Source organism: Anser brachyrhynchus (genome assembly GCF_964034855.1).
Source record: "Anser brachyrhynchus genome assembly, chromosome: 23".
NCBI classification, from domain to species: Eukaryota; Metazoa; Chordata; class Aves; order Anseriformes; family Anatidae; genus Anser; species Anser brachyrhynchus.
In genome coordinates this window covers 2,814,354-2,833,338 of record NC_137716.1, presented here as the reverse complement: position 1 = coordinate 2,833,338, position 18,985 = coordinate 2,814,354, and the positions used below count along the sequence as shown (strand labels likewise).

At 63.7% G+C, this 18,985-nt stretch overlaps 1 protein-coding gene across 1 annotated transcript in view; it reads right to left on the bottom strand.

Annotated features, from left to right (window-relative positions):
- The window catches only part of EFNA2 (ephrin A2), a 42,558-nt gene that overhangs the window by 6,599 nt on the left and 16,974 nt on the right, over nucleotides 1-18,985 (bottom strand). The window lies entirely within an intron of this gene.

Here is an 18,985-nt window from a genome sequence, read left to right as displayed (position 1 = left end):
CAGAGGCAGCCCCCAAAGAGCCACCGGTGCCCAAAAAGGCACCCCAAAAGGGACGGGGGGGGGGGCAGGATGGGGGCTCAGGTCCTTGAGCCCTGCCGAAGGAGCCGGGCGGCGGCGCGGAGCCGCCATCCTGCTCATTACCTGCCTCATAAGCACTCTGATCACACAGGGACAGGCGCTAATTAAGGAGAAGGGCTTTGCTCGCTCTCCTTCCCTCTCCTTCTCCGAGTCGGTTGTGCCAACCCTGCCCCTGGCAAGGTAACATTTTAAAATGTAAAATTAATACAAAGGGCCGCGATTTACTGGGAAACAATTTCAAACACACACAAAACAATAAAAAAAAATACAAAAGCTCTTCTCTCTTCCTTTTATTTAAAAAAAAAATTATTTATTTTAATGATTGTTATTAAAGCCCAAGCTAAGGCGATTGTAACAGAAGGGCCCACGCTTATCAGGGGAATAATAATAATAATTATATTTTTGGGAAAAAAAATCAACCAACTCCAAGGGCTTTTGCCGGACTGACAAATTGCTGAATTAAAGCTGATTAGCTGTGATAAATGGCACGGACGGGGCCGGGCGCTCCCGGGGCCGGGGGAGGGCTCTGCCTTTGCGGGGGGGGAGCAGAGCGCAGCCCCGGCACGGTGCCCCCCCAGCCCCCGTCCCACCACCCCGGGGGGCCTCTTGGGCTGGGGACAAGCACGGGGCTCTGCAGGTGTGTGGGAGGGAGGGGGCAGCAGCAGCGCAACCCAGGCCCCCCAGCCTGATGGCCCCTGATGTCCCCATCCCCACTGTCCCCCCCCCGCAGCCATAAGTCTGCTCAGCCTGGCGCTTTTAGGGCCAGACGCATGAAGTCACACGTAAAGCTAAGGAAATAATATTTTATGGAGAGGGCGATGGAATGTGGGGAGAAGGTGGTGAGATGCAGGGACAGAGGGATGTGACATGGGGACAGGGCGATGGCACAAGGGGTCAGGGCGATGGCACATGGGGTCAGGGCGACGGCACATGGGGTCAGGGCGATGGCACAAGGGGACAGGGCGATGGCACATGGGGTCAGGGCGACGGCACATGGGGACAGGGCGATGGCACAAGGGGACAGGGCGATGGCACAAGGGGACAGGGCGATGGCACAAGGGGACAGGGCGATGGCACATGGGGACAGGGCGATGGCACATGGGGTCAGGGCGACGGCACATGGGGACAGGGCGATGGCACAAGGGGACAGGGTGATGGCACATGGGGACAGGGCGATGGCACAAGGGGACAGGGCGATGGCACAAAGGGTCAGGGCGATGGCACATGGGGACAGGGCGATGGCACATGGGGTCAGGGCGATGGCACATGGGGACAGGGCGATGGCACATGGGGACAGGGCGATGGCACAAGGGGACAGGGCGATGGCACATGGGGACAGGCTGCCTGCACAGCTCGGGCTCTCCATCCTTGGTGACGCTGCGCCCCGTCCCCGTCCCCGTCCCCACAGCTGCGGGTGGCAGACGTGTCACTGACCAGCAGGGCTCGGGGCGGCACAGGCGGTGACAGGCACCTGGGGACCCTGCGGGGAGGCACGGGGGGCGCTGGGGCATGCCCCGGTGCGGGGACGGGGCTGGGGGCAGGACGGGCAGGGCACGTCCCCATCCATTCCCGCGCACCCCAGGCTCTGGGTGACTTTGTCTCAGACCTGGCTTTTCATCGCCGGCAAAGCTTTATTATTAAAGCTCCGATTCCCCCCCCCGCTGCTTCCCCACCCCGTAAATCCCGGGCGCGCTCCCGGGCTGGGGTCTGCTCGCGGGAGCTCCGGCGGAGCCAGACACGGAGCGGCGCGCACGCACGGAGCCGTCTGTTAATTTGTTATCGTTTAAGTCATTCGGTCCGCGAAATGTCAACAGCATTTTAAAAACCCGCCACCTGGAAAGCGCGCTGTCGCCCCGTGTAATACCCGCAGCAGGGCTGCCAGGCCGCGCTAATTAAAATGAGTGGGATTTGAACTGTCTAAACGAGGCACATCGCTAATTCGCCTGCTTCGAAATATATATAAAAAAAAAAACACGCAGATCTCAGCTGGGGGGGGGACGGGCCGAGCCGAGCAGTTTCGGCACGTTCCCTGGCAAGCACCGCGCTCCCTGGTGAGCTCCGTGCGCCTGGCCTGGCACCCGCTCGTGGTGCTGAGCCGCCAGGGTACGGTGCCGAGCTGCCGTGGGCCGGCCGCGAGGTAAAATGTTAGAAAAAATAAAAATAAAGGTAAAACGGTGAAATGCTGCAGCCCGGTGGGACGGAACGCGACGGCTCCCCGGGGAGTTTTGGGGCACCGGCATCCCGTCCGCACCGGGGCTGCTGAGGTCACGCCGAATGAAAACCTCCCCCCTGAGCGCATCCTGCCGTAATCCTGGGAATTTTGGCCATGGCATTCGCCCAGCCCCTCTGCACGGCGCGGGGACCCCGCGTCCCGCTGCGGCCAGAGCTGCACCACGTCCCCGTGCTCAGCACCCACCCGCACCAGGATCCCACCGTCTGTGGGATCTGTGCCCCCAGAGCTGCTCGCATCCAGCGCGGGCCCCGCACAACGTGTAGGATTTCACCCTTTACCGGGTGCCTGCGTTGGTGCTGGGGCCGTGGGGGCCCGGGGCTCGCCCAGCGCCCAAGGGTTAACGCGGGAGCCTCGCTTCTCCCTGACAGAGATGAATGGAGCGGCCTCGGCGCTCACCCCGGTGGGATGCTGCGCTTGACAATCGACTCGGCGCGGCTTTCAGCTCTGTCAGCTACCATTAGGGCTGGGATCCCGGCTAATTGGGTGCTTCATTAGGGGCATTCGTTACCGTTAGCGCTGCCTGACAGCCCGGCAGCTCTGCGGGGCAGGGGACGGGGCTGCCCCGGTCCCACGGCCCCCAGCCCGAGGGACCCTTCCCCGGGGGCTCCGCGCATGGGGGCGGCTGCGGGGGGCACCGGGGGAGTCCCCGGGGTGCCCCAGCGCCCACCCAGTGCCACCTCCATGCCCTCGCTCCCCACCCGCGTCCCCTGGCCGTTAATTGAGAACTTTCCCGGCCCTCACGTGCCTGCCCCTTTTGCATGACAAGAGCGGAAATCCATTGGAGTGAAATTGCCTGGAATAAAACATCGGGAACCAAGCGGCCCCGCTGCCCCCCGCCGGGTCCCCGCGCGGTGCCGGCCAGGGACAGGGCGGCACTGGGGGCCGTGGGGGCGCCTTGCCCAGGTTCTCCCTCTCAGACATTCACTGGGGAGGAGAAAAAGCCTTCCAAGAGCCCAGCCGATGACAAAGCTGCTTCGGGGAGACGTCACGCCAACCCTTGCTCTCTACTTTTCTTTTTTTAAGGCTTTTTCTGCAACCCGATGGAACCTGGGGGTGGCTGCGCCCCGGCCAAATCCTGCACCTGAGCCCAGTGACCCTGTGGCTGCCGGGGCCAAGTCCAGGCAGGGCTCTTCCAGGAGGCACCCCTGGCTCCCCCCAGCCCCGAGGTGCCACCCTGGGGTGAAGCCGGGGCTGGGCAGGGACCCGCAGGTCCCCTCCACGCACAGGGTGGCACCGGCATGGCCATGCCGAGGATTTCGCTCTGGCGGGACCAGCCCCGTCCTGCCACGGCTCTCGGCACCCCACCTGCGAGCCATTTCTGCTGGCAGGGAGGTTGAATCCTTCCCGTCCCTATTTGCCGAGGCAGCACACGCGCTCTCCGGCTTGCTCTCATTTTTTTTTTTTTTTTTTTTTTTTTATCTCATCTAAATTCACATCCCGGTGACCCTCGGAGGACGGCGGACGCGCCCCTCGCTTGCCTGCCCCACAAAACCCTACAGAAGCGCCCGACACGAAGCTTTGCCGTGGTTCAGCCGTGCCCAGCGGGCAGTGGTGCTGGGCACCGCAGCACCCAGACCCCATCCCGAGCCCCCCCCCCGCAGCCCCTGCCTCAGTTTCCCCTCCAGGCAGCAGCAGCCCCCCCTAAAAGCCCCAAAGGAGCACGGCAGCCTTGTGCACCGACAAAGGGCATTTGTCTCGTGGTCTGGTTACACCCTGCAAGCCCAGCCAGTGTCCCAAGGGTTAAATAATTCAGATTTTTCTTTCCCGAACAGCTTGAAAAGAGATATGATTGCGCTCACTGAAATACGTTGGGGGGGGGGGAGATATTATGGATGGAAAAGAGCTATTTAAGCTGAAGAACAGTGTTGGCACATAAACAAATGGGTATAAACTGGCCATGAATAAATTGAGGCTGGAAATTAGAAGGTTTGCAACCATCAGAGGAGCAAGGGGCTGGAACGGGCTCCAGCAGCCGGGCGGGAGGCGACGCGGGGCTCGAGCACGGGGCTGGGGGGGCTGGCGCCGGGGGTCCCCAGCTCCCGGGGGTCCCACGGCCCCAGGGCAGCCGGGCACAGAAAATTCTCGCTTCCACCTTCATCTGCTGAAATTCTCCGTCATTCAAATAGTCACAGCGTGATCAGGAGTAATAAGCCTCTTACAGAGCAAAATAAAGCCGAGCAACCCTCCTCCCCCACCCCCCCGAAAACAGCCCCAGCCCTGCCCGGCGCGCTCTCGCCCGTCTTTTTTTTAGCGCAACCTGATGAAAATGCAAAGCGGCCACCAGCAGCCTCCCTCGCCGCCGCCAGCCCCTCTCCCCCCACCAGGGAACGAGCGAAACGCAGCAAAATGCAGTAAAACGGAGCAAAAAGGCAGCCCCCCGTCCCACGGGGCCGGCGGGGAATTACTCCCGCGGGGGGAGGCGCGGGCGCGTGACTCCTTTCCGCAGCGCTCCGGCTCTTTTCCATTAATCCTGGTGCTCTGCTGGTTGCTGGCACGTCCGTGGCCGGCAATGGACTTCACGCCGGGAGCGTTTAAGCTAGTTTTCCCGTCTGTTTCTTTTTTCTCCTTGGGCAGCCTGCATTACAACGCCGCGGAGCGGAGCGGCGTCCTGCGCGAAGCCAGATTCAGCGCCCGCATGCGGTGCGGTGCCCGGAGCTGGGGGGGGGGGGGCACAGGGGACTTGGGCTGCATGTTTGCAAAAGAGCTCGGCATGCAGATGAAGCCCCAGCTAGTGCCTGGCACGGTGCTCGCCACGCAGGGTAGGACGAGGAGCTGGGAGCAGCTTTTGGGGTCCCCCCGCCTATGCCGGGGACTCGACGGGTGGATGGAGCCGGAGCCCACAGCACCAAAACGCCTGCACCCATCTACTCTCGGCCATCCCACCCCAGCACCCCATCGGCTCCCACCCTGTCCCGTGGAGCCAGTATTTATTATAAGCATGCTGGTGACATGTTTTGCGTGGCCAGAGAGCCAGGGGAGAGCAGCTGCTCTTCCGCCTGGGAAAGTTTCTCCAATTCCCCTCTGTTCCCACAATCACCTCCCCACGCCCCGCCGCGATGCGCCGCAGAAATGTGACAACCACACCAACGCAACGCCCCCAACCTGGCCGAGCCCTGATGACGGCCAGCCCAAGACATGGGGCAGGGTTACGGAGCCGCCCTGCCCTCAGCTCTCCCAGCCCTGCCAAGCAGAGGCGACGAGCCCTCGGCCCCGGCAGGGACGTGCAGCGCCGTGCACGCTCCGGCAGCGCGGCGCGGCTCCGGCTGCAGCTCACGGTGCGCCTGTAATGTGGTCTTGAGGGACCCGCCGTACACACACCACGTAAATTATTTAATTTCTCCAAACTGCTGCACCTTTATAAATCATTAAAAGCTCCTTTTGATCTGTGTTAATGAGGTTTCCTGAGTGTGGTGGCTGGAAACGCACTTCAGCGCCAGATAGCGAATCGGCTAATTAAAAAAATAAAGACGGAGCACGCGGGAGCGCGGGGAGCGGCAGGAGGGACAGGGACCGGCACCTGTGGGACACGAGGGCTCCCAGACGGCCCCGCAGGGACAGGCAGGCGGTTTGGAGACGCCCGTTACGGTTTTCCCCTTTTCAGTTATTTTTGGGGACGGGAGGACCCGCACTCGGCTCTCCCCACTCGCTGGCCGAGCGCCTCCAACGATGAGCCGCAGGGGCAAGGCGGCAGCAAGCAGCATCCAGCAGGAACAACCCTTAAAACGGGGATGGCAGAGGAGGGATTTTGGTTCATTTTCTGTTTTCCAGGCGTCTGAGCCCTGTACCTGTTGGTCACGGCTCCGCTCGGCCAGCTGGGCTGCCAGTGCCACCCTGTGCCTGCTGCCCGCCCAGGGACGGATTTTCCAGGATGGATTTGTTACACCAGAAAAAAATCCAGGATGGATTTTTTTACACCTAAGCAGTAAAACTGTGAGCTCTGGCCCTCAGCCTTCTGGTCTCAGAGCACGTTGGGTGTGGGCAGGTCCCAGCTGCAGCCACCTCGCCCAGAAACCCCCCTGCTCGCTAACACCAAGGCCCCACACCACGCATCACCGGCTGTCCCCTCTCGTTGGGGTCTTTGGGCCCCCCCACGTCCACACGCTGGGGTCCCCCATGGGGCAGGTGTGCAGGGACGTGGTGACCACTTCGTGTGCGTCCGTGGCTGGGGACTTTGGGTGCCACTGGCTTGTCCCAGCCTGCGGGGCACCGGCCCCGGGGACTAAAGTGCAGGGTTGCCCCTTTTCCTCGCAGCTGACGGCAGCAAGTCACAGCCACGGCACGTCGGAGCATGGGCCCTGCTTTTTGGGGGGACCACGGGACTCGTGGAGCCCCCCGGGGCCGTGCAGAGCCGGAGCCAGGGGGAACTGGCGGGACGGGCGATGAGAAACCGGCGGAGCCGGCATCAAGCGTCACTTCGCCAGCCCTGACAGCTTTAATATCAATATTTATCTCAACTACAAAACTCCGATCCCAGCTACATATTCAGCAGCTCGATTACAGTTATCTGGACTGACGGTGACGGCTCCCATCGACGGGAGGTTACTTTGGGCTTAATGCCGTTTGACAGCCCCGCCGCAGCCCGTGGCCGCGCCGCATGGCGGGGACGTGGCGGGGGCTGCGCGCCTGGCTCAGCTCCGCGGGGCCGGGGAAACCCTGGCGTGGCCACAGCCCTTGGCCACCAGCACCCTGCCCTCGATCACCCGCTCCTGCCAAGCTCAATCGTGGTCACCAGTTTTGGCTCCTGGGTCAGCCTCTGTCCTCCCTGTGTCCCCCCCAACCCTGTCCAGCAGCGGGGCAGCACCGCTGGATTCATCGTTAGTGCGTTTTTCCCACCCAGCACCCAACAGCACAGAGGTTTGCTGCCAACGCTCCCGGGCTCCTTGCTGCTGGATGCAACGTGGGGGCGGTGCTGGCAGGAGGCTCGGGTGGCAGCACCCATACAAAACCCGTTGCTCCTGCCCAGGGGTCCCAAAGCACCCCGAGAGCCAGCTCTCCGCGCTCTTCTTCATCCCTGCAGCCCCCAGCCCCGTGCCCGCAGCAGGCGCTGCTCGGCGGCACCCATGGGAGCTCCCCAGGCCAGCAGCCGGGGCTACCCGCGGCGCCAACCCCAACCACGTTTCTTGCGAGATCGGCTTTTTTTTTTACAACTTTTTGCGTGAGACGTGAAGGCGCCCAGCCCCTGCGCCGACACAATGGGGTTATGGTGAGCGGGGCCCGGGCGGGGAGCAGCCCCCGGCAGCCCGGGGAGGGCAGCGCGTTGTGGGTAACGATATGGAAATCGCCATGCAGCACCGCCGCCCGTGATCGCTTTCCCCCGCCACAGGGAACTGCTTCCAGCTCTCCCCGCAACGCCTGCGGGGAAACCCGTGCCCGAGGCCGGGGCGATGCGCGCAGCCGACGTCGTCCCCGGGTGCTCGAGGTCCCAGTTTGGGGCTGGCCAAGGGCCTCCATCGCTGGGGAGCCTCCCAGGCTGGTGCAGCCTCGCCCTCCGGAGGCTCACTCATCTTGATTTAAAGATATTTCCCTTTCCTTTTTTCAAATGTAAATGGCAGCCAGAGAAACGCGCGGCGGCGATTAGACACAGGAGAGTGGAGGTAACCTCGTCCGGGCTCGCCCGCGCTCCCACAGGAGACAACTGCTCTGTTACCTGGGGCAACGGTGGAAAAATTATGGCTGGCATCTAAATTGCCATCATTATGCTCCAGAGCCAACACTCCCCATTTACACTTTATTGTCATCTTTTGCTTTAGGGAGATGCTGAGATATTACAGGACCGGGTGACAGAGTGGGATGAGATGGGATGCATGAATAGATAGACATATAGATAAATGGGTACACCCGCAGCTATTATTTCAGCCTGTTTGCAGATCTAGAAAAAGAGCAGCAATCCACCCTCCCGCAGGCGAAGGGAAGACTTTATAACGGGAAAAAAAACAAAATTTGTTTAAATGCAGGCGCGAGCCCGCCGAATCCGCAGCGTGCGGCGGCCGAGCGCCCTGGACACGCGGCGCATCGGAGAGTTTTCCATCAACAGGTGGCAAAAACGCAGCGGTGCAGAAGGGCAGGCGCTGCCCCGGGGATGCACCCGCAGCACCACGAGCTGGGGCAGGATCTGGCCCATGAGGCTGGGCCTCAGGGAGCGTGGTCCTGCAGCCCCCAACCCGCAGGGCTCTGGGCACAGACACGGGACCGTCAGAGCCGGGCATCCTCCCGCAGTTTGGTCCCTTTCACCCCGAGAAGCAGCACTCGGCCCTTCTCACATCTCGAACGCTCTCAAGACGACGCACTTATCCTGTAAGACGTGCCCTCAACCACACGCGTTAATTCGGAGGCAGAGCCGCGCCAGCCGACTTGAGTACGAGGAGCCACAGAGCGCCGCGGGTGCCAGAACTTCTCAGGGGCTTCCGTGCACAAACTGCCCCCATGGGCTGGGGCTGACGTCCCATTGCAGGGCTGCCCTCGGGGGAACTCACGGGCACCCCAAACCAGACCGCTCTTCCTCCCAGTGATGCATGTGAAGGCAGCAGAGGGATGATGCAGCTGGTTTGGCTCCAGCAAAAGGAGCCCGGACTGAGCTGCCTAAGGGTCAACGCAGTGTCGTGATGCTACACGATTAATGTAGCGGTGTGAATTTTAATTAATTTCTCTAAGGACCTAAGAGGGTCTTGGGTGAAGGGTGCTCGGGAAGCAAAGTGGGAGAAGAGATGAGAAAACCCCTCATGCCAGACCTTCTGCCCCGATCACGATCTTGCCTTGTTTTCCACTCCGGCATCGCTGCCGGCGTGCCAGGGAGCGCAGACCCTCAGCACCCATGGGTGCCCCCGCCACGGAGCAGGGACACGCTGGAGCCAGAGCCTGGCTCCTCTGCTCCCTGCACTGGCATCTGCCCAAAGCAGCGCGAGTTTTGCAAAGTTACACTAAGAAATATAAAAGTAGCAGGAAAAGGTGAATTTGGGCATTGTTCCTCCCACACCACGCAGGGAACAGGGCTACGAGTGGGCAGGGTGAAGAAACTCAGTCTTTCGGTATTTTCAAGGAAAAAAAAAAACAAATGAAAAAAGCAAGCCAGTCCAAAAACCAAGCAGCCCAGGTCCCGGGCTGGATTTCAGCCCCGCAGAAATGTGAACCTGCTCCGGCTTTCTCCTGCCCCCCCAAAAACCCACCAGGACGCTTTGGGAAACAGAAGCGGGAGCTTTTAGCACATCCTGGTCCGGGACCAAACGCGACCAGACGGCGCAGACCTCTTAACACGGGCGCTGATTAGATTGTAGCCGGGCGCTGCCGCGATGACAAAGTACAGTAGGAAATAACGAGACGGACGGACGGGGAGACGGAGAGATACACGCGGCTGATTGATTGATACAGGCACAGACAAGACAGGTTTTCCTCTGGCTCACAAGGTTACTCACTTTCCTGGAGAAAAAAAAAGCAGGCGTCAATGGGAAATACGGGGTTTTGGCACAGAAATTCCCCATTTTCCTCATGCCAGAGCCGTGCCTCGGCAGCCCCCAGGCCACGCGCCCCGCGGCCCCTTTTGGGGTGTGCGTCCCCTCCCCTCATCACGGCTCCCTGAATCTGCACCAGCTGCTGCAATTCACACCACTCACCCCTCATTAGCATGGCTGCTCGTTAGCACAGCACTGAGACTAATCAATACTGCCATTAACGGACTACCCTGAATTAATGCATTTTAACCTGGCGGGCCTTTGGATATTGGTCATCTTCCCACTTAACCTGGCAGCAGCGGCTCCCCCTGCCCTCCCCACCAGGCTTGCCGCAGCTGGCGCAGGTCTGGGTGCCGTGGGCACCCTTGGGTCACCTCCCCAGCACCCCTGGGGGGACACGGACGTGGCCAGGCTGATGTCACTGCCCCGTGGCTCTCTCGTGTTGTCCCGTGCCACCAAGCGAGGCCACCGCCTGCGTCCCCCCCTCAACGCGGAGGGTCTCGGACCTGCACCCACGGCCCCGTCCCGTGGCTCAGGGCCCCCAGGGGTGGCTCAGGGCCCCCAGGGCCAGCCCACGGCCCCTGACCCCTGCGTGGCTGTGCCCCGGGCAGCAGGAACAGAGCCGCTGTCCCCCGGGCGCCCCCCGGCCACCCTCCCCTGCTGCCTCTCAGCGCCTCTGGCTAAACAGAGATCAGAAATGTTAGATCTTTCTTAACATCTCCTGCCAGCACTGTCAGTGGCCCTCTCCAGAGTACCAGGGCCCTCTGTTATGTAAACACAGCACATTCTCTGTCAAAGATTAAAAAAAAAAAAAGGCCCATTTGCACATAAAAGCAGCCCCTGCACTAGTTACGGGCACTGTGGCATGTAAGGAAGGCTGTAGGTTAAACTCGGTAATAAGCCAGGCGGCACAGATCCCCCCCGCCGCCCCTCCTGCGGCCGGACTCTGCCGGGACCGGCAGGACCCCAAGGGGCGAAACGCAGGGGAAAGCCCCGACACCCCCTGCAGTGTGCTGGGGGCACCCTTGGGTGCTCCTCGTCCACGTAGCAGCACCGACCCCAGCTCCTCCGCTCCGCGTCGTGGCCGGGCGACATCTCCCAGCGCCGGCCCTGCTGGCGGTGCTGACGCTGCCGTCTCCCCTCGGGGCTGGGGGCTCCGGGGGTCCCCGACCACGCTGACCCCTCGCCCTCAGCCCCGGCCCGCTCCGGGAGCGCCCGAGCCCGGCCGGCTGCGGGGCTGGCGGCAGACATCTGCGTGTGCCGTCGGGGTCCGCGCAAATTTAATCAGATCAGAAATTCATTGTCGGAGAGACGGCGGCTGGAAAATGTAACGGTAATTGCGTTAGCGCCGTCAATTGTGCGGCCTCGTCTCCCGCCGCCGTTCCTGGAGAGAGACGCGGGGGCACCGCGGGGTGGGCACGGGACGGGGCGGGCGGCAGCGCCGGGATCCCAAAACCCGGGGGTGCTGGGGGGAGGACGGGAGAGGAGCCGAGGGTCTCGGTGGGAGCAGGGGAAGGGCCAGGGGAGGGCGAGCGGAGCACGGCAAGAGCCGGCGGCCAGATGGCTCAGGACACGGCCGAGCCGCCGCAGCAGAAGGTGTTTACGGTGCCGGCTGACAGCAAAGGTGAGCGGGGCACCGGGCTCCGGCGGGGAGGCGAGGAGAGGAGACGAGGCTGCTGCGCTTGGCAGGTCCCCGCCGTGCCCAGACCGTGCGCACCCCTACCCCAGCACCCTGCGCCCCCCCCCCCAGCACCCCTGCGCCTCCCGCCCCGCACGCTCCCAGCGCCACGCACACCCAGCCTGACACGCGTGCCCCCACGCACACCCATCCTGCTCACCCCCCCCAGCACCGTGCACGAGTCCCCGCCGCGCGTCGCTCCCCGCAGACACACGTGCCGCCCTGTGCACGAGGCCACGCGTGCTCATACGTGCTCAGGCTGCTCACGCTGAGCGCCCTAATTAACACGGCTGATAAGGGGCGCGGGGCGGGAGCTGCTGGGGGTTATCTGCTGCAGGCAGCCGGACCCCCCGCCGCCCGCGCTGGGCCCCGCTGGGCATCCAGACAAAGGCGCCCGTTTGGGGGTCTCCAAAAGGGGATGGGGCGCACGGCCCCCGCGCCCCACCTGCGGCTCACCCGCTCCAGGCTGGCCTCGTTAGCGCTGCCAAGCCACGGCACACGGCAAGTTCGGGGCCTGGCACGCTGGGGGCAGCTCTCCGACCGCCCGGCTGCAGGAGCCAGTGGGGAGGTGACCGCTGCCTCGGCCCCTCCGGGGCTCTTTGCAGCAGCAGCTTTCGTTTGCCTGGTCCTGGAGCCAGGGGCAAGGCTTGACCTGCTGCAGCCTCTGTGCCTCAGTTTCCCCGTCCTGAGGCAGGGCTGCCCACCTCGCTTCATTTCAGGCACACCAATTAACACGGCTCAACGCCAGCACCCCGCCAGCCGCCTCCTCCATCCCCCTTTGGCTCACGGCTCCGGTAACTCCGGGTCGGGTCTCCCTCCGCGGGGACACCGCGGGAGGTGCCCGGCCATGGCCCCCGGCCTCGCCTCCTTTCACTCCCCATCACTTCGGCTGTCGGATGCTCTGCCCTCAGGCGGCATCGCCGTCGCGGCCGGGGGAGCCTGTGGGGCGGCGTGTTTCAGGGGTGACTTTTTAACCTTGCGACGCTTCCATTCGAAGGAGATTTCACGCGCGCGGTGGGAGCGGTTTCCCAGCACGTTGCCGACGAGCGCGGCCACGCTCGTGTGACGGGCAGGAGCTGGGGACAGGGCAGGAGCTGGGGACAGGGCAGGAGCTGGGGACAGCGCCAGCCCCGGCACAGCCCCGCAGTGACGCCGCCGATGCTGACGAGCCACCAGCGGGATGCCGCACAGGGACAGGAGGACACGGAGATGGACAGGGGGACACGGCCAGGACGGACGCTGCTCGCCCTCCAGCCCCTTTCCCGGCCTCTCTGCCCCAGCCCCTTGGCCCTGTCTGGTCCTCGCGCAGCCTGTGCCACCCCAGTGCCCCCGTCCCTGTGGCCAGGGGACGCCAGACGGGATCCAGACCCGCGGTGACCCCCAATCAAAAGGACGACGCGGGACATTTCTCCCCAGCCCTGACGGTGACGGGCTGCAGAGCCAGCGGAGCCGTAATTTATCACGCCAGCCCCTGACAGCTCCCTTTGACGGGGTCCCCGGGGGGGCCGAGCAATGCCTTTTGTCTGCCCAACAATTAATTATTTCCTGGCTAATGATGAACTCTGACTTGCAAAGCAGGTAGCGGCTGTGTGCAGGAATGACACCCGCTTCCTCCGCTCCTGCTGCCCGCCACAGACCCCAACACCTCCACCACAGGCGGGGGGCACGGGGAGGGCTGGTCTTGCACCACGGCCACCCCGGCACCCCACCGTCCTGAACCGGGGACGCTGTCCCCACAAAGGGTGCCCCAAATTGGACAACCCCATAAATGAGACCGAAGGAGCTGGCTCCAAAGGCACACGGGGAAGGGCACAACCGTGCCAGGCGTGCCGGGGAGAGGGCGCAGGCGTCGTCCCGCGCGAGCTCGCGGGGCGGGTGCCGCTGCGGCAGCAGATGTTTGCCGCGCCGGCGGAGAGCACTTCCAGCACCAGGCGCTCCGACCGCAGGCCCCGGGCGCTCAGCGCCGAGGAGCTGATAACTGGATGATAGGTCTGTGTTAATGGAGAAAATCCATTTAGGTTCACTCGATACTCTCCCCACAGGCTTTCATTACACCTCAGGGGTCCGCGGCGCACCGTGCCCCGATGCAGGCAGGCTGCAAGCCCCGCGCAGATCTCCGCCGTTTATCGGCCTCTGCAGAGGCTCTGGGGGAAGCTGCGGCGGTTTCGGCCCCGCGCTTGTGGCCGGAGGGGCCAAGAGCAGCGCTGTGCCAAACCCGTGCCAAACCCGTGCCAAACCCGTGCCACCCTGCACGAGCGCTGGAGCAGCGCGGAGCCGCCCGCCTGGGTGCCACGGGGCCAGATCCTGCCCCGCAGCGGGGCGCAGGGGAGGGCGGCGCGCTGGGGCCAGCCCCCGCCACGGAAACCGCTGCGGAGCCACGAAGAAAAGTAAAATAATTATCGGGAGCTCCCAGGCCGGGCTCCCCGCCTCGTGCGCTCTGTTTAAGGCTAGTTAATAGCTAGTGTTCTCTGGTTAGGCCTGAATGACATTTCCAGAGTTATAATAACTGAGCTATTACTTGCCGTATTGATGCATTCCCCCTGCCGGCAGCCTGCTCATCCCGCGCCGCGCGGAGCAGCCGCCGAAAGCTCCTTTAGTCAATAGCACTTCTATTTTTCATTACTCCCTGGAAATGTGGCTCTTGGAAGCTCATCCGTCATTCAATTACGCCCTGGTTCAGTCCTATCATACACGTGTCATAAAGTTCCTCAGATCTGAACTGCTGTTAATTTTCTGCGCCGTCCCGAGGGGATGCCCGGGACGTGCCTGGAAAGGAAGCAGCGCGCCGAGGGCATGCCGGGTACGGGGCGGCCGGGGCCGGGGGGGCTCTGCCCGCCTGCGAGCGAGGGGCGAGGGGCTGGGGAGCCGCCCCCTCCCCGCACGACCTTGGCAGCGCAGGCAATCTCTTCCTCCGGCTGGTTTATTCTTTTATCAGGTGTTGGTTTAACGGGGAGAGCTCCCCCCCCTTCCCCTTCCCCTTTAATCCTATCGGCATCTGTGTTCGGCACGTCCGTACACAGGATAATCACCTGCCTGGCAGATTTGTCACTTCACCAGATGTAATCGGGGAACTTTTTTTTTTTTTTTTTTTTCTTTAAACCCTCCTTATTTTCTGTTTCTTGGAAGCCGCAGCTCCTGGGCAGAGGCTGCTGCTGCGGGCGGTGCCTGCTCGGGGCCGTTCCGCTCCTCACCCACGGCCTCGTTCTGCTCGGCTTTGTTCTCCGGCTGCGTTTGGACCCGACGAACCGCAGCAGGTTGCAGGGCAGCTTGGGCAGATTTTGGGGCCAGTCTCCATCTTCCAGACCTCCGTGACCCACGGGCACACATCTTGGGGCACAAACCCGCACGACAGACCTGGGAGCTGGGGAAGAGGCTGGGGACGCTCTGGATGTGGGTCCTGGGCAGAGCTCCCCGTGCCCATCACACGCAGGGAAACCAAGGCACCAGTGACGATGACCTCAAAAAACCCAAAGGGCCAAAAGGTGGCCTTGGTCCCGCTCCCCACTGCACAGACCCGGGGGTTCTCCTCCGCTTCCAGGTGCTCCTGACCCTGGAGCTGAGCCGCTCTGTCCCCAGGTCCCCGCCGCCTCCGAGGTGCAGCGCAGGGGGCAGCGACTGTGCCAAAACCCGGCTGCTCCGCACGCCCCCGAGCCATGAGGGGCATCCCCGGGGTTGTCATCCCCACGCCAGGACGAGCACTGGGCACATGCCGAGTGCTTGTGAACGCCTCACATCACCTGGCAGCCCCCAGGAAGCCCCCGGTGCCGCCGGCCTCGCCGCCTCCCGTCCCACTGACCCAGATCCATCCGTCCGCCAAACCAAGCCCAAGGGGCATTACAAACGTTATCGACCTGTGGGGCTGACCCCAGCACCACGGGGCTCCCGCAACCGCCGCCAGCCCTTTTCCTCCTGGGGGATGTAAGGTGGGAGAAGCCCAGCTGCCGAACAGGGAAACTGAGGCACGGGGGACCCCGCGTGCACTTGGGGCGAGGGGCAGGCGCCCAGGAGCTCCCACTGCGGGGTGGGGACGAGCTGCTGGGATGTCCCCGTGCCTGCAGGACCACAGGGAGCAGGGAGCTGCCCCATCCTCTCAGGGTGACCCCCCCAGGCAATGCCAGGATCCCCTTGGCTGCTGGGGGTGGGCACCCCCCCGGCCATCCCAGCCCCGGACCTCCGTCCCCTTCCATCTCACCAACGAGGCTCACGCTTCGCTCTGGGGCACGGCTAACGACTGGCCTAATTGATCCCTGACGAGGCTCAGCTCCTCGCCGGGAGATCGATGCTGGAAGCCGCTCAGGGCTCTGCGAAAAGCCATCCCTCACCCCCTCCCCGCCGGCCAGCACCGCCCCCGGCCGCACGGCAGCGCCCATCGATCAGGGGCAGGATCGATGCGATGGAAACCACGGGTGGGAGGAAGGCGGCCGGCCTGCCGAGGGGGGCCGCAGACCCCCGGCAGCCTTCGCTGTGCTCGGTGCAGCTCCGAAGCCCTGCGGAGGGGCTGGGCACAGGCTGGGACCCCCCATCCCCAGCAGGACAATGCCTGTGCCACCACCGCCCGCAGAGGCTGCGGCCGTGCCAGGCCGTGGCATGCACGCGATGCCAAAACGCGCTGGGCCCCCCCAAAAATACGAGGTGTGAGCACTGTGCATGGCTGCAGCGAGACACGGCGCATCCCAACCCACCCCCAGGGGCACCCTGCAGCGTGCCCTGACCCACGGACACGGGGACAGACGGACGGGAGGGCAGGGACGGACGCGGGGCTTGGCTCACGCAGCGGTGGCGGGGCACACGGATGGCTTTGCAAAAGCGCAGCTCCCCGGATGGGTTTCACCTGTCCCCCCCCAAATCACTGGGGGGCCACGGGAACGCCCCACATCCAGGTGACGGTGGCAGCAGCACCGAGGGGTGCTCCCCCCCGGCACCTTTGCCACGCGAGGCTGGAGGGTGCCCGACCCCCCCCGGCGGGGTCAGGGCGAGCCCCCGCGCGGTGGGGGGGCCGGCAGCGGGGTCGCGGGGCCGCAGCAGCGCTCTGATCTCCGCCCGGCGCCCCCCCGCACGCTTTCTTCCTTCCCCTCGTGTCTCCCTGGCCAAATTTGACCTAATTTGCCGTGAGCCGCCGGGGTCTCCACTTCACAGGGCACCAAGCCCCCCGCCCCTCCCCGCTCCTTTCACTTGGGTTTAAGCCTTTTCGCTTTGTCCATTCACTCAAAGCCTAATCAGATTAAAGCCTTTCCAAAGGTGCCCCCCTCCCTCCCTCTTTCTCACTCTCTCGCCCCGTTTCTTCCCCCGCCGCGGGTTTCGGCACCGACCTTCCCCGGGGACCTTCCCTCCCCGTCCCCTGCCCGGTGGCACTGGGGCAGCGCACCGCGCACCCTCCGGGGAACCCCTTCCCTTCCTCTGAGATGCTTCACGTTTTGAGTCGGGCTCACCCAAAACAGAAGGAATTCGGTAAAAAGGCTGCGTTTCTCCCCTCCTTCCCACCCAGGGGGGGTTTGCAGCAGGCAGCAGCACTCGCTTGCCCTTGACCATGCTTGGCGGAGCCACGGCAGTGACGGATAGTGCCGAGACCCCGACCTTGGCACAGCCCCGAGATGCCCTGGGGACGGCCAGGACCCCGCACACAAACCCTGGCCCCAGGGGGACGCTGAGCGCTGGTCCCCACGCTCCCCACGGCACCAGCAGCATCCCTCAGCGTGGGCAGCTCTGGAAAGGAGGCGACTCCCACCAGAAACTTTCCGGCCTTGCCCCACGTGCTCCGGCCCTCCCCGAGCCCCAGAATCACCAAATGCCCCCGCCAAACCTGAAAAATTGATTTCAATTCATTTTGGCCCAGCTCTGCACACAAATGCATTCGACACGGGCACTCTCCCCCGGCCAGGATTGTATGCAAAGGCAGTTAGGGGTCAATGAATAATTCATACTCCGCTGTCTTTCAGAATTATACTGTGGAAAAATAAATCTGAGACTATATAAAAAAAAAAAAAAAGAGAGAGAGAGAGAGCGAGAAAAAGAAAAAAGAGGCCGGGGGCTGGGGATGCGGGGAGGCCGAGCTCGCCCCCTTCGCCCAAACTCCGGCGTGGGGATGAAAGCGCCCCGCGGCCACGGCTCCTCTTCCATTGAGCAGCTCGACATTCAGGTCCGCGCAGAAACCACCTTAAATCCTTCCTGTGCTTTGTTCTGCTCGCCTTTTCACCGGGGTCTTAAGGAACCGGGGAGAGGGACGCGGCGAGGGCGGGGGGGGGGGGTGAGCAGGGACTTCAGGGGGGTCCCTTTGAAGAAGCCCACTCATCCGTTCGGCTGCTCGAGTTCAAGGGGGCGGCGTGCTGGGGCGAGCGGAGGGGCTGGGGGGCAGCGGGGCCGTGTCCGCGGCCAGCCGGGCGCCCGGCCCCGAGCCCACCTCCCTGGGGACCCCGGCGGCACCGCGCTCAGCCGCGGCCACCCCACGTCCCGCTGAGAACGGGGAGAAGAGGGAGGCTCTGCCCCGTCCCATCGGCGCCCTGTGGGGTCGGGGTGGGCAGGGGGTGCACGCACCCTGCCGCCCACCCACCCACGTCCCGAGCCGCCCGCGTCCCCCCTCCACGGCCCCGCGTCGGCCGCGGCTCCCCCCGGCATGCGGGGGCCACGTGCTTGCGGCACGATCTGCTAACAGGGAGGAAAGGAAGCGGGAGTCACTTTAATTTGGCTATTTAAAAATAAAGAAATAACACAGGCTTTGAAAGCCTGGAGGGGTCCCAGCGGAGAGACCTCCATCTCCCCCTTCAAAGGCCGCCTCTGCTTTCTTCCACCCGTTAGCAGCACACAAAGGTGCACGAGCACTTTCGTCTCTGCGGAAAGACCTTTTTAATTGGTTCCAGGCAGAAGGTTAAAATCTCTCCCCTTCCCCGCACGCTTTTCTAAGAGGGGGAGAAAAAAATAAAATAATAATTAAAAAAAAAAAAAAAAGGCGGGGGGGTAAAGAAGAAGGGAACGGGGCTTACAAAAGGCAGCTCTGCCCTGGGAGGGGGACCCGGGCTGGGCTGCACCCGGGGCCAGTGTCCCCTGCGCAGGGCCCAGGGCAGCGGAGGGGACGGAAGGGACACGGGACGGGGCGATGCTCGCAGGAGAAGGGAGGTGCTGGCACGGGGACGTGGCGCTGGCTGCTCCCGCAGCGAGGCGGAGCGCTGGGGCTCCTGCAGGCATCGCCACCAAGCGGGTGGGGACGCGCTTCCCACGCTCGGGGTCCCCTCGGGGAGCGGGGATCGGGTACCCGGGTGCTTCGTTGCTCCCGGGGCCTCTGGGGGTATTTCTGGCGGCAGCCAGGGACCAGCCTCGTGCCGCAGGGCACGCGCAGCCCCATCCCCGCAGAGGGGTCCTCACTGCGCCGTCCCAGTCCCCGCACCCAACACCCGAACCCTCGCCGGTCTCCGTCGCCATCCCCACCCCAGCAGCGCCGCCGCCGTCCTCCCAGCACTTGGATTTCCTTTCACGGAAGGGGGAGCTGAGAAAACGCATCAATTATTGAGCCGGGGCGCCGCGAGCCCGACGCGTCCCCCTTGCTAATGCCGCTCAGGT